The following is a 16,081-nucleotide window of genomic DNA, read 5'->3' as shown; positions in this document are numbered from 1 at the left end:
AAAAAAAAAATAGATGCCACGTTATTTTTTTTTTCGTTGTAGTAAAGTTTCGAGGCATGGGCGTAATTAGTTCAAAGAGGGCTGCGAAGCAGAGATACACCCGACTTCCGGAGATGACACCGGAAGCGCGTGGACAGATTGCAGCATTTCATTATCACAGTTTACTGTGGGCTGTCATAACTTTGGGAGAACAAGGATTCCGGCGCCAAAGACACGCCGGATCATTGCCTTACGCAACAAGAACTATACTCCCCCAACGATATACACATTTACATAAATTTCGCCTGATAATCATTAACAGATACCGAAAATAAACAGTAGGAGACTTCTTGGAATTGGTAGCTGGATACGTTATTACTTCTATTCATTTATTTTCTGTGAATCGAAAAGAAATATTATCGAGTGCGTTTTGTGCGTGGCGTGACAACACACACACACATTTCAACACATCATTATCCAATCAGCCATCTCAGCTGATTCACTTCCACCACAATGGTTAAATGTATTTGACCCAGCTCACTTTTCACAGACACGTGAACACATCGAAAACAAGTAATTTCAAGTTGAACAAAAAGTAACCGAACACACAATTTGACCTGTTGAAGGTGTACCCTGAACATCCTTAAACTATTACATTTATATCTCCATATAAAACAAAACGAAAAACTAGTTCTTAGCCATGTGTTGAAACTGAACGTAATATATTATCATCTTTAATCCTCCGTATAGGAATTACAGCGACTTTTTATTTTAAAGTAAAGAGGAAACATTAAACTAGTTCCACTAATATTTTATTTTTCTTGTTGTAAATTATCCGAAGCTCTATAAAAGAGCCCCGATTTACATAAATGGAACGTACAATAATTTAGCTTACAACCGAAAAAATAGTAAAATAAAAGTAATTCGAAGAAACAAAATGTCACAATATCTTAAAATAAACGATTTCAAAACAGTTTCTTTATTCTTCTCCTTGTTGTTGTTGCTGTTATATTTTTTTCTTTTTTCGAAAGCACGGAAACGGCCTACCGCAATTACATTATTAACCGAACAATCGAGAGACGCTTATGCCGTCCGTTCCGTTTCTTCCATCTCATCGGAAATAATGAAACAAAAACACTTGCGCGTCTGGCCGACGGAAAATGCTGCCTTTGTTGTGGAGAGAAGAAACATGCAAATTACATACACTTTTGGAACAATTCCCGATGTGAAAAGAACGGGGCAAGGCAATTGGCGTGATTCAATCTTCGGATGATGAAAATGGTAACGTTCCAATGGGATCGCAAGCAGAAGCAGCTACTGATAGAATTCTGGAGATTAAACGTGTACGTGTGTTGTTGTTGTTGTTGTTGCCGTCTCCGGACTTCGCTTCTTGTTCCCCTTGCTGTTGTTGTTATTGCTGGTAAGTTGAGGCAAATCGCACAAAAGGTTTCTCAGACACGGAACGTTACCCGATAAATTGAAATACATTCCGACACGCGCTCTTCAAAACTATCTTCCAATTTCTTTCCTCCAATTTTACACCGAATTACAACGGCAACACAAAGATATTTGCAATAAAAAAAAAATATACATATATACATCAATGAGACGCATATTCCATCGATAATCACATCATTTTAAAACTAATCATTTCGTACATTGCACCGTGCATTTACTTGCAGTTGCTTTAATCGCATTAACTATAATGATTCAAATATTAGCACTCCATTACAAGGATCGTGTTTTGCTCCGCTTTTTTTTTGGTGTGTGTGTGTGCAAATTTCAGGTGATTTCGTCGCTGCCTCCGTCTCGTTTTTTGTTTCGGTGGTGAGAAGATGCTTCGCGTGTAGAGAAGGATGGTGGATGAGGATGAGCGGAGGACGAAAGAGGACGGAGGCTGAAGAAGCGAAGAAGCCACCACAACACAGAGGCGAAATAGAAACTGGAAAGACGAGTTGCGTATGATAATAGCTGGTCAACAACCTATCTCGTCAACAGGTGCTAACACTCTGGGTCACACAAACACAACATCATCGAAGAGGAACACAAAAGGGTGGGAAGGACACAAAAATATCAATTGCAACCCTCGAATTCACCGTAATTTCAATTATATTGAATGAATTTATGAATTTATCATCAAATCATCTTCTAGAACTAGGTTATCTATCTACGACGATTCATTAATTAAAATAAAATTTACGTTTGGAATAAGTCAAATGTATTTCCATTCCTCGTGCGTTGAAATAAATCAAATCGCTTACTAAGTTCGCAATACCTAACGCGTGGTAATGGATTGTACACGTAATCTGATTACATTATGCTACAACTACCATTACAATACCACTTGCCACTTCTTTTGTTCCCATTTGCAGACCAATTTAGTTACACTCGTAATACCATTACACATCTACAATTTGTATAGAACCATTAATAATTGCAACAGCAATTATGTTAATACATTAATACTATTATCATTTAATAAAGCTCTAATCAAAATTATTATACTGAAAATTCATGAAATCATACCGAATAACAGTAATTACGTACTTATTTGATGACCAATTAAACTTTGAGATTAAGTCTTCCTGCAGCGGTAGACTGTTTTGCTGTTGCAGTTTGTTGTTGGTAAACTTTTTCATGCTACTTATGACCGTCTTAAATATTTAATCATCATCATTAGGGTTCGCCAATTACAATTCGTAAAACGTGCAATTACAATAATATGAAAGTTGCGTCAATTTATATAATTTCGCGAACGCACGGAAACCCATTTTCAATTTCTGTATTTACTTGACCGATCCTCCACTTTCCATTCGCTTCGCAATCACAAAAAAATCTTAAAATATAGATTTTAAATTAACCACAAACTTCACTATCCGGTGTTTTATTGTAATTTAGTCAAATATTTATTGTATTAGCTATAATGTATATACATTAAATTCGGTTGTAATGAATGCGCAGTGACAGTGGTTTACCGCATATTATGACGAAGCGAGAATAAATAATTATAGTGTATTTCAATTTAAAGAAGTTACCATTTTATTTCTGCATGTTCATTCGCTTGTTTTTACAAGTCTACTTAAGTTTAGACTGACAACTGTGATTACTGTTATTATATAAGATTAGTGTAAGAGTGATTTAATAAAATTAAAGTAAGCGCTCATATTTGATCATCAAGTTGGAAAACCACCAATCGCTTACCACAGATGTGTTGAGTATTATTTAGTTGGGTAAGGTTACTTAATCGAATAGGGCTTTAAATATACTTTTGGATTCTACTTAATGTATGTTGATTACATTGCAAAAAGGTTGAATGACATTTGCGTAAAAATTGTTATAGAGGTTGACTGACATGTCATTACCGTTTGCTTCAATGGCAACGTTAGTAATGACGAATCCGTTTTGCCTCTGCTCGACTGATGAGGAAAACAATGGGAGGTAAACGATGTTTGTTTTCGCATTGGAAACGTAATGTAATAACATTGAATGGGCATTGCATTTGTATGTGTGTGTGTGTGTGTGTTCATACAGTAGTTGAGTAGAGACGTCAGAATATAAAGTTTAATAAATGGTTTCGCGTTTAATGTAATTGTGTCCTGAGGAATTGAAACGCGAGCGAACAGCGCACGGCTACTCTGACCGTCCTCTTCTTTCGCTCTGCTTCTTTCCTTCCACCGATGATCTTGATGATGATGACGATCATCATCATCATCATCGCCGCCGAAGACGGCGACCGACGAATGTTTAGAGCAGACCAGAGGTTTTGTATATCACTGAGATACATCTTTCGTGGAGGGATATATGGATGTGGCTCTCTTCTGCAGACGCTCGAGGGCACTTTATGCTCGGTTAAGTCAGTTAAAACTACTGCTGCTGCTGTTGCTACTACTTACTACCTGGTGAGGAGAGGAGACCACCTCCTCTTTTTCATCCCATCATCTCAGTCTCTTTTCCATCGTCGGCGCTTTTCCCCTTCGGCCATCTCATAAATTCACCATTTAGATGATAACAACACAATTATATTCTATTTAAGGAACTACCAATTACTCCCGGCCATCCGCAGCGTTACACAAAGTTGGAGTGCCACATCAACGCGCGTACGGCGGAGGAAGAAAGAAAAGGAAAAAATGTCAAATTTCTTTCGCCGATGCCAACAACAGTAATTTTCTCATTACCAGCTCATCGTTGAACGGTTTATGCACATCCTCTTCTATTCACCGTCCGTTTGCTGTTGCATTCATCTTCGTTTTCTTCGCGTTTCAAACAAAATCACGTTATGTAAGATTTATTGAATTAATGTGGGAATCTCATTGACCTGATTATTGACTGGTTTTAATTATTATAGCAACGAGCCGTTCGCGAGTCTAGACGCTGGTCTCTTTGCTCTTGTAGCTAGCTGGTTGTTGGTAAACGTCCAGCCGCATAAAAGGAAAACGGAGACGACGAGAGCCAGCAGTCCGAGCCGTTAGAAATATTCAAATCCGATACAAGAAGAAAATAAAAAAATAAGGTAATAAGGAAAGTCGTATTATTTTTATTCTGCAAAGAACTAGTCTTGGAAAACCTTGTGTGTACTCACTTACACATACAAGCATACATACAAACACACACACGCAAGGCAAGAAATGTGTCGGAGAGTGTGAAACTCTGCAAAGACAAGAGCCAGAGCCAGCAGCACCTGAGTACACACATTCCTCGCTCTCCACCCTCCGTCCTTCCCCCTGTACTCAGACACACAAACACATAGCACTACTAACTGTACTTCATATTTCATGAAACTCAATACGTCTCCAGAATCAATTTACATCGCTTTTAATTACCTGCCAAAAAGAAAACAACATCAAGAAACAACAACAAAAAACAACCTCTGAAAACTTATTTCGGGATAGAGGAGAGAGCAAACAATCAGGAGTCCACCTGATTAACAACAGATCAGGCCTCATTACAAACCTCTTTTCGCCCATTTTTAATGAGTTTACTAATTGAAGCAAGAATGTTAAACGAAAACAAAACAGGAGTAAATTAGTTTCGAAATTGGTAAGATGATCAGCAACAATTTCGGGTACTTCAGAAACACTGCATTAACTAACATTGATTAACTTTCTGTTTTCTCACACATTAAATATTACTTTGATCGTCAAAAATCAATCAATCAAAATCATACGCTTTTTAGTTTAAAATAATATATAACTATTTATATCATTATTTTTTTCGTAAAATTTGATTTGCTTAATAAAGTTTATAGGTTTTGAACTTAATTACTAAAATAAAATAATATTTGTTGAGACTTGCACTTATTTGAAATGAAATATAGTTTTTATTGTTTGAGAATTGATTGTAGTTGTATGTAGATAATATTGGTTCTTGATACTTAAATTAAATATGGATTAAGTAAGAAAATTACTGGAGTAGCGAGTAATTCTGAAGTTGTTGTAACCGAGTATTAAGTGGACGAAAGTGAGGAGTTTGGATGAAGTTTAATTGGTGATTGAAGATAAATAATCTTCGTGCGTTTGGACAGTTTTGAGGTGAATGAATCGGAATGAAAATAATAATAAAGAACGAGTGGTGGAAGATGCGAAGAAGATGGGGAGGAGAAGGAGGCGTATGTTAATTATAACAGATTTGTTCCCATGGCTTTTGCGCTATAATTTAGAAAATCCAGTGTACAGAAGGGACGGGACGCAGAGTGGAAGCGGAGGTTCTGTGCTCTTTCTCTTGCTCTTTCCTTCTCATGACGACCAGAGGTTCGTTGCTGCTGCTATCTTCGTTCTCCTGCAGAGAGTAGAGTCGAGTAGATTTTGATGATTATTAATTCATTTGGCCTTAGCGTCACGAAACACCGAACCAACAGCCGAAGAACAAGAAGAGAAGGAGGTGGAGAAGCTGCTGCATACAACACAGCACGAAGGAGAGAAGATGAGGAGAGGAATTGTTAATATGGCCTTTGCATAAAGTTGTTGATCTTAAAAAGACTCACGCAAAACCAGTTCCCCCCTTTTTGCATTCACTCTCCGTCCCGCTCCATTTTCGTGGGGCTGATTTTTCGTTTCTTCTCTCGTTTTGTTTATGTTCTTGTCTTTCGTTCGTTTCGAAGAGGCCCAGGTAAAAAGGAGCAATCTGCGCTTCCCTTCTTTATTAATCAAAGGAATTAAATCCACCGAGAGTTAATGAGCAATTTTCGGCGAGGTGAAATTGCCCCATTGTTTGTGGTATTCGGTGGGTCTTTATTTTCATTTACCGACGTGACTCTGGAGATTTTCGTCGCCCCTAACGAGAGAAGGAGAAGAAAGAGATCCACCGCTTTCCTCGTGTCGAGATTTAACGTCCCTTTATGTTTATATTATCATCGTATTATCGTCATCATCTCTTCATCATCATCATCATCATTATCAGCAGCGGCGGCGGCTGCAGCGCCGATGTCGTTCTGTTATTATGCACGCTCGAAATTATTGCATTCTCACGTCAAACACATTCATCATCCCATTTTTGTCATTATTATTAACACATCAAGACTACTTAAAGCGAGCGCTAAAACCCCTTCAGAGCAAGCTACTTTCAAGCTTCGGTTATTCAAGTTGAAAACGGAATTAAATTCAGTTTAAATTTGTTTATTTATACTTATATAAATATATTTATAAAGGACATTTTGCTTCGGCTTTGAGTCCACGACGACGACGGAATTACCATTGGAGGCGATCCCGTCTGGACTGCTCTTGCTTGTTAGATATACAATCAGAAAATTGACACTCTCATAAAGATTCCATTAATGATGCGATGGTGGAGAGAATGCGGCGAGCCGATGGAAGAGAGACCCAAGAGAGAAAAAGTCAGAGCAAACATTAATTACTTAATCTATCAGATAACGACGAGAACGCGGTGGGAAGAGATCGCATAAACATTGAAGATCGATCGGGGTCCCTGCGGATTTCCAATTGGCGACATTGTGTAATTGACAGCTCCCGCTTGTGCCTGTCTCCAATTTTAATTGGGCCGAAGACAAGCAAAAAAAAAAAAAGAGAGAAAAGGAAAGCGAGGACGAAGGAAAATCAAGCAATGAAGAGAGAATGCTGAGCACATGGAAGAGAGCTTTTCCTCCGGATCGTGTGTGATGAAAATGCATTTATCTTCGCTGCTTCTAATGCGTTCCTCGGCGAAGACCATTAAGTTATCGACAGTGACGTTTCCTCAATTTAATTGAATCGCATCGATTATTGATCGTCGGATCGATTAAGACTGGGACCCCGGCTCTTAACTCTTCCTAGCCCGAGGATGCTTGACTTTCCCATGCCTTCTTACTTACACACACACACGAAGAGCACCATACTAAAACACGTGTACATTAAGCAATTAAGACCTCACAGCATCGACCATTAAAGAAGCACAACCAGAAGAAATATGTTTACAAAAAAATAACATACACTCATACATTACAAAAGTAACTATCACGTAAAGTTAATTAACATTGAATGTGGAAAAATAGGAGTTTTGGCTAATTAATTTTACAGAATTTAATTACAAACAAATTGTAACAATAAAAGTATAAGTATTTTCTTACCATTATTTCAATCAACATAGTCTATGATGGATCACGCCAAATTAATATGAGATGATTTTAACTAATTAAAGCGTGAAAAAAAAATTATCGATAAGTCATGACTGGCATTTGTCTTGCGGATAAAAATTTAGTTTCAACGAGAAAGCTCATCCATCATCTTGAATAAACATGTAGCAATAATTAAAAGCCATATACATATAGATGTTTATGTGAAATTAATGCAGTGCCTAATTTACGAAGTATTAGCTAATAGGACGGACTAGTGTATAAACGGATACGCGTTTCTGATGGTCGCAGGATGTATAGGTTTTTAAGTTGGCACGACAGAAATCATCCATCACCTGTCAATGGCAATCAAATTTCATTAGGACGGACGAGAGCGCCATCTATTATACCCCATGGCACTTCGGCCTTGTGTTTTACCGCTTGTTGCCCCATCTCCGTACCCGTCAACATATTTTACCACTCCTGACAAATGGTTATCCGCTGTAAATGTGTCGAATTCGATTTGTAAATCCAGTGACGGATGAGTTTTTAATCGAACACACACACACACTCGACCGTACTTCATTCCATTTATTTATTTATTTATTCTTTATTTTACTGCAGCTCTCTGATTGATTCAGGCGGGATTTCGTGAGCCGCCGAAAAGCGCGCAACGAAACACCATTTACATATTTCAAATTGCTTGTCAATCAAACGAACGTCCGTAACCTGGATTTTGAAATCCGTAAACGTTTTTCTCAAGTAAAATGCAACGATATTGTAATACGACCAAAGAGTGCGCAATGCAGAAAGAGAAAGATGTATTAGTTTCTCACGGAATTTTCGATTCGTATAATTTTAGATATCGGATTCTTGAGAGCGACAAGAAAATGAGAAGAAACCTTCCGAGGTGGAGGTGGACGAAGTGAAGACGGAACGAAGAAGTGGAAGAAGAAAAAAAAACTATCATCATCTAACGAGATGATTGTGTCGATGATTCGACAAGAACTTTATTGTATAATACGGCATAAAATGGTCTCGCGGCCGAAAGAAGCGGACTGTAAAATGAGCGGAAATAATTCCTAAATTAATAAAATGTCCAACCATAAAATAACAGCATCACGAAAAAAAAAAGATGAAAAACATGTAAAAGAAGCGAAGCAAAGGACGATCATCCAAAAAATGTTTTCAATAAATTTGTTACGAGTCTTGATACATTACGTGTTTTTTTTTTTCAAATGGAATCGTACTTCCACACGGTCTTCTTCGCTTTGATCAGAAGCCGTTTACTACTTTGCTTTATATTTTTTTATATCTATCTAAAGAATCTATAGGATTGTGTTCTATATTCGTAACAGCTTTTTAAGACACAACAAATGTATAAACATCATGACTTGCTATATTTATAACATAAAGTAATCGTACAAATGAATCAAAATATTCATCAGAAAATGTATCAAAAACTATATTTTTATAAGATTTATCAACTAACTTTTAATGCTTATTAACAGGATTTAAGAAAGAAAAGATTACATAATATATGATATTTAGTTTCTACTAATTTATATATGTATATTTATAATTGATGGTGCTATAAATACTGCTCAAATGATAGTGCTCATAAATTAAATGTTGTAGAGCATTCCAAATTCGGATGAGTGAATGTAAGGCAGGCGGATGATCGGTAATAAATTTGGGATGTAAAAGTAAGCGGAGAAGAATACTTTCGCTTTTATTGTATGATGTCTTCTGTTCTGTTGTTGATGTGTATTTATTTGGTAGTGTGTAGGAAGTGTAGGAGAAAGAAGTGTTTTGATGATGAATGCGTGGCGTGAGCAGAGCGCAGAGACCCTGAGGGCCGCTACCGTTCCACGAGGCGCCGTTCTTGCTGTTGCTCTCCGTGTTTCAGGTTGTGCCAGGTAGCCAAACCCTGCATCGCCCTAAGGGGGCCACGGAACGAGGAACAGAAGCAGAGGCAGAAACCGAGCAACAACCATAAATGTGGGTTACACAATTTGCGATAGGAAAGGAGAGACGAATAACACCAACAAAAAAAAAAGAAGTAAAATAAATAAGCAAATGAGACAGAGGAGGAAGACCAGATGAGAGTCTTTATCAGTGGTTTAACCTACCTCAAGTCGAGTGTTCTTGAGCTGTTATCACTGGAACATCTGAAGAGGTCTGTGAGAAAAGCCACGACTGGAAATGATTTCCTTGCGCGAGGGTGAGGATAAAACAAACAACGATTTGTAATTAGTGGTTGGATGCAGGTATTCGACTCATCGATGATTTAAAAGTCAATTGTCCTGGATTCGAAGGAGGCTTACCTGTTCACGAAGGCAGGGCACTAACCACTAAATATATTTATAAGGTGATAAATTTATTGAATGAATTTCACATTTATTATTTAGTATTCATGCGGGAAGAGGACGCGCGGTCGCGTCTCCTTCCTTTTTATTAATTTAAACCGCATTCTTTCCTCTTTTTGCTCCTCCTCGAGCTCGCCTCCTCCGACTGCTCCCCCTGGGACCCGAAGGCGAAGAAGCAGAAACTCGCCAAAGTAGTTGGCGATGAAAATTTTTATGAATGGGAACACACATTTCGGGACCTCATGCATAATTGATGAGTGTACCGAGCATCGGCGTGTATGTGTGCGTGTGTGAGTGTCTCTGCGCCGAAGAACATTCAAAAATTAACTTTGGTTACTTTGGCTGTCATCGTCGCGAAACATAAATCTAAAACTTAATGGATGCTGCATAAAATTCCAATTTCACCGTACACTCTCTTTCGCGGCGCGGCAATCCGATCCGAAGAAGGAGTTGCAACTAATATATATTAAATGCAATTTCTTCTTGGCCGTGAAAAGAAAAAAAGAAGGGTGAAAGAATAAGAGGAATACGTGACTTTGGGGCCGCCGCTTCGGACGGAACGAATATTATTGAGAGAGTTTTAAAATTTATGTTCGAAATTCCTTTTCCATCCACCTCCGCCTCCTAAAAGCGACTTTCCCATAAAGTTCCTCTCGCTTCTCGCGCCAGTTAACAGTAGTTACAATAACGTTACGTTATTAAACCTCCGTACAGTAATTTATATAACGTACTCGCTGCGCGATGCAATCACCTATCCAGCATGACTCGGAACGCAATCAATTCCTGCAAATACCATGATCATCATCAGCATTTCAGGTCCTGTGTTTCCTGTACAGATTACTTTTTCTTCTTCACTCGATGGTCATTGTTAATTAGTATCGTGGTTTTTCGGTGGGCTTCTCTAGTGTGGGATTTTTTCGGTAAGTTATTCAACGGCCGTCCCCGAACGCTACTTATTGAAACACACTATGTGTACATGGAGGCCCATGGTCCGGCATAGCAATGAGCCCATCATTCCACCTTCTTTCTCCTCGTCCGTGTGATACCAATCTCTCAGAAGACGCAAGAAGAAGACGCCTCGAACGGTTTTCTATATTCAAAAGCGTAGTCGAGCGGCAAAAAGAGACCTTCCTTTAATTCAATTTCGTAATGTGGCGATGAAGAAGCGAGCGAAGAAACGGTGGACAAACCGAGAACAACAGCAAAAAAAAAAACAAACTAAGAAGACAGAAAAGAAGAGAAGTAGCGAAGAAAAGAACAGGACAAGCGGCGCGGCGAGTTTTCCCACAAAATTGAATGGCGCATGAACAATCGTCGTTTTTACGATTTAATTTGAAAGTCATGTTTCATTGGAGATGTCACAGACGTGCCTAAAAATAGAATTCCAGAAATTCCTTCCCCCCGATGCCTATTAACTTATTAAACCACTCTTAAATCCAGCATAAAATTGCCATCGAAATCGGTGTCGATTAAAAAAAAAACAACGCACGATTTTCCGTGAAGAAACGATCACAATGCTGCAGTACGCACCAGGCGTTTCTTTTTCTTTCTTTCATCTTCTCAACCAACTTAGGTTGATTGGAAATGGCAGGAGATACCGAATATCTCTCGCGCGGTGCTAATCCGGAAGACATTCTGAGTATGCAGAGTTCACGACTTCTGAGCTGGTGTTTCGGAATATTGTGGAAGAGAGCATATAATTAATAGGTCTGCTATCCTCGAGTTGCTTCCAAGAAGTCTTTTAGAATTCAACCGGGGAACGACCCGCGTATGAATTATGCCAACCATATAATCGGGACAATTGTCCGGTCTTCTAAGAGCGATGGTAACAGTAAAGCAAAATTAACTCCCGAAATTTGAGCTCTTTCCGTTACTCTTCAGAAGCCATGGGAACACAACAAAGAACAATTTAATAATAATAACCTAATACGATACAACCGTGACATTAGCAAATGCAACAGTTATATTGCTTACCATTTATTACTTACAACAGCAATAAATTAAGTTAACATAAACTCTTATATAATTATAAATTTGCATGTGATGTTAATTATTATTTTCATCGTTGAAAATTGTAAAAGCTTTGCTTTTTCTCTTGCAATTTTCATTTTTCGGCTTGGATTTTCGAAGTGAACGGAAACGCGAATCGGGCACGACCCATCCTCCTCGGCCTCTCTTCTTCTCTAACTGTTCCAGCGACCCCGTAAACCGCACACGGCAAGGGTCAAACGAGAAAGCTTCTTTGACAGATTCACCTTACGCTGACAATAATGACGTTGGATCGCAATTCTTTTGTAGTTGTTACTTTTTTTCTCAGTTTGCGTGCGGTATTTTTTTTTTTCGTGTCCGTAATAATTTCTAAGCAGAGCATCATCGCCCGTTTTCCTTCTTCATGCGTTTCGTTCTCTAAAGGAGAAGAGCTAACAAATTGCTCGACGCAAGGAGAAAACGCCGGGGCATTGTTATTAGAGCACACTTAAGAGCCTCAGTTTCCGAGAAAAAGTCTCGGATTTCTCCAGTTCACAAACTTTGACCCCGATCCTCCAACTATTAACTATTTACAGAAACACGAAACGATTAAAAGACTAATTTAATTGGCCGTATTTTACCCTCGTTTCCTTCGCCGCAACCGATCGTTTATTTATTTATGGGTGTTCCATTATTTCCTCCTTTCCTTCTCATCTTCTTCTCGTTTTTCCTTCAAATTGGAAGCTGGTTTTAAGCGCCACTGCCTTCTACGTCAGCCACCATTAAGTTGTCAGAATGAAAGAAACTCGCTTTTATGGTGGAGACCTTGCGCCCAAATACAGGAAAACCTCTCCTCTCTCAATTTCCACGCGCACTTTCCTGCACTCCTCTCATTTGTCGCATCACCATCCTCTCGACAATCTAACAATAGTCCGATAGGCAAACCGTCAAATCAAACTGATCGTCTTAACGTCGACGTTAAAGTCCTCTATAGATTTAACGCGCTGGGGTTACTTTTATTCGTTTCATAGTTCAAGTTTCGCTCGGAGACAAATGACGAATGCTGTCAAATAAATCTCATTGCGTCGGCCGACGTATTTTCCTCTCCCTTTTACTCTTTTTTTTTTCCCGCGATGGATTCGTTCTTTCCTTCATTCTTTTTCAGGCAATAAAAATTAATGATTTTTCTTCGGACTCGACGGTTTTCTTTTCCATCTTTTGCCTCCTACCATTACGGCGTTCAACTTCATTTTTACTTTTTTATATTCTTCCGCTGCCTGCGATAATGAATTAGAATTTGAGTTGAGTCAATAAATTGTCGTTTTATGATCGATGAAATAAAAAGTAATGTTTGCCATTGATGGAACGGAATGCGACGGTGATTTTTATTTATTAGGAGCGACCTCGTCCTTCTCCTACCGCCGCGCCATCATCGACAACCTTTATTTATCCGCGTTGCTGTGCGTAATAATCGTATTTTCTCGGGTCCTCCCAAACTTAGCATCCTTCTTTCCCCTGCTGTTGATGCTTTTGTCTTTTTTTTTGCCTTAGCCGAGTTATATAATGTGCTGAATTAATTTCGGACAAGCTGCCAACATTGGCAGCACGACGAGAAAGAAACGCCGATCCTTTCCCATCCATCCCCTGTATTAATTTTATTATGCGATCTCATGCGAGACATTTCAAAGACGCTTTCTTTTAGTAGCATCGGAAAAAATATCCTCCTCCAGATTTATCGACTTGAAACAGTTTCAATATTCCTCTCACAAATTGACGTTCGCTCAAATTCCAATTCAAATTCCATCTTATCTTCATTTCTTTCAATACATTTATTTTAACTTGTTTCGAGTTCAGCTATCATTCTCTTTCTGATGCAATAATTGCACATTTTCATAACTTGTTGATTAGATAGGATGTTGCTATTAATAGGAGCGCTGTATTTAAGGTAAGAGAAGCGCGGTTCGATGATTCGATAGTTTTTAGTCCTATTTTTAGGTAGTCCTTTGTGTACACCGATTTCTCTGTTTAAGCGCAATACTGGAGCTGGAGCGGAATTGATCGGGCACGGCTATAAATACCTGTTAATTGTGGCAAAAGATCGCGAACATCCAGCGACTTCTATCTACTAATATTTACAGCACATTCGAATCTCAAAATGTGTAGCATCGTATATCGATATTATCATAGTTATTAATAAGTTTGTAGCTGTTGCACAAGTATATTTATAATTTTGAAACGAATTTGAGTTGAATTAATTGGATGGTGGTGAAGAAAGAGAGCAGAAATATGCGAAATTCTTAGTTATCTGCGGGACGCTATTCTTCGTGTCGGTGGATTTTTGTGTGTTGTCTGGGGGCTCTCGTGGTATGCCGAGGTGTACGAAATCAGGTTTCAACAATAAACTAAATATCAGCTGGTTTAATTGGATGAGAACCGAAAGGCGCAGAGCAGAGATCGACGGGTGGTGCAAAATACTGAGGCGGCCAGTGGTATGTGATCGCTCGTTGCCCACCACGAGCAAAGGTCCATACCCATGCCCATGTCCACCTTTGTCTGTAAGAGTAAATCCCGAAACCCGACCAGAGCCAATAAGTTTGTGTGGACCGCTCGATTTCGGGGCACCGAAAAAACTTTTAATTAAAATAACTCGGATGATTTTATCGAGAAAACTTTTATATAATGAATCGCCTCTAATAAATTACACGTTGGGCCCATTTTAATTGCCCAACTAAAGTCGGTGATGGTGGTGGTGGCGAGGCGAGACAAAGCGAAGCGATGATCAAGAAGAAGACGAGGCTAAGATAAACAGGCTGGACATATGAAACGAAAGCGAAGTAAATGCTGCTCGTCCTTTATTTCATCCTTTCATTATTTTATTGCGCGACAAACAAATTTGCAGTCCGTACGACGAGAGTGTCGAGTGTCTTAACACATTTTCCAATACGCGTCTTTCAAAAGAAAATCTCGAGTATTTGCGCCTCTCACATTCGCCTCCGCCAAACACCACTCACATTTGCATTTGCTCTTCTGAGCTCAAATAAAACGAACCTCTCGACAAAACAAACCGAGCGAACAGGTGCTAAACTTTGCCATCATCCTCCTTTCCCATCGCTAAAATTACGACCATCTCGACGATAACTCTCGTTACAAACACGTATAAAGATAACCGTAGCAACAATTTCTAATTACATGATCTTCGTAAACACACACTTCCTGCACATTCATAGCTTAAGATAAACAATACAATCTAATGTGAGGAATGATCCACAAGGAATTTTCAATTAGTTAATCTAAATTTAGAACGATATCCGTCGTTTAACAGTCTAAGCTGTAGAACAAATACCAAAATGTATCATAATTTAGAATGTGAATTATTAGTTGGAAATACGTCTTATGAAACTGAGATGTTCTTAAGACAATGAGCACGAGGAAGTAGATTCAGGTAAATGTATTCCAGACAAAAAAAGAGCATTATATTTTCTTTTAATTAACGAGCAGCTAATTCCCAGAGTAATTATGGTAAAATATGTAAGGATAGGTTTAAAAGCGTGTGTTTAAGTTGTAATTGAATGGTATTACAGTGTTTAATTGCTGGGGTCACAATATGTAAAGCAATTTTTGGTGTAATTGACAGGAAACGTTGTCGCTCGCACCATTTAACCGAGACCCAAAACTTTCGACACGCTTTTGACAGGTGATCCTAATTGGCAGTTAAAGGAGGGAGGAAAGGGCAAAAGCTTTTGACGCGCGCGTAATTGACAGGTCAGCAATTGCTAGAGGATCCCCGTTCCGGGTCCGGGCACTTTTAATTAGCTGTTTAACGGTCCGCAAACAAAAACCGAACGGCTTCCAACAACAAATATAACGAATCGATCGTTCCAACTGCCTAATGATGATTCTGCACTGTTCATTAAGCAATTAATTTCCATACGAGATCATTTAATAATTACACGGTTCAATATGTATACGCGAAAGCAATCCAGGAAATTAATCACCGAATCATGACTCAAACATATTTCACTCTCTCATCATCTGTAAAGAGCGAGACGATGAGAAGAGGATGAAAAAAAAAATGACTACGTACGATGCGATTGGATGACGAGGACAGCGGCTCTCATTGTTGGTAAATGGTATTTTTTGGCAGTTAACTGTACACGTTAATGTTTCAATAACGTGGAACGTCTAGTGATTAACCACTCGACAGATCTATAATTTATGGACG

The 16,081-nt window shown here is 38.7% G+C and overlaps 1 protein-coding gene across 2 annotated transcripts in view; it reads right to left on the bottom strand.

Moving 5' to 3' along the window:
• Positions 1-16,081, bottom strand: part of LOC108565548 (protein jagged-1b) — a 49,196-nt gene that overhangs the window by 13,588 nt on the left and 19,527 nt on the right. The gene's annotated exons all lie outside the window — the stretch shown is intronic.

Source organism: Nicrophorus vespilloides, unplaced genomic scaffold (assembly GCF_001412225.1).
Source record: "Nicrophorus vespilloides isolate i.1.1-1 unplaced genomic scaffold, Nicve_v1.0, whole genome shotgun sequence".
Lineage (NCBI taxonomy): Eukaryota > Metazoa > Arthropoda > Insecta > Coleoptera > Silphidae > Nicrophorus > Nicrophorus vespilloides.
This window is presented reverse-complemented; position numbering and strand designations above follow the sequence as displayed.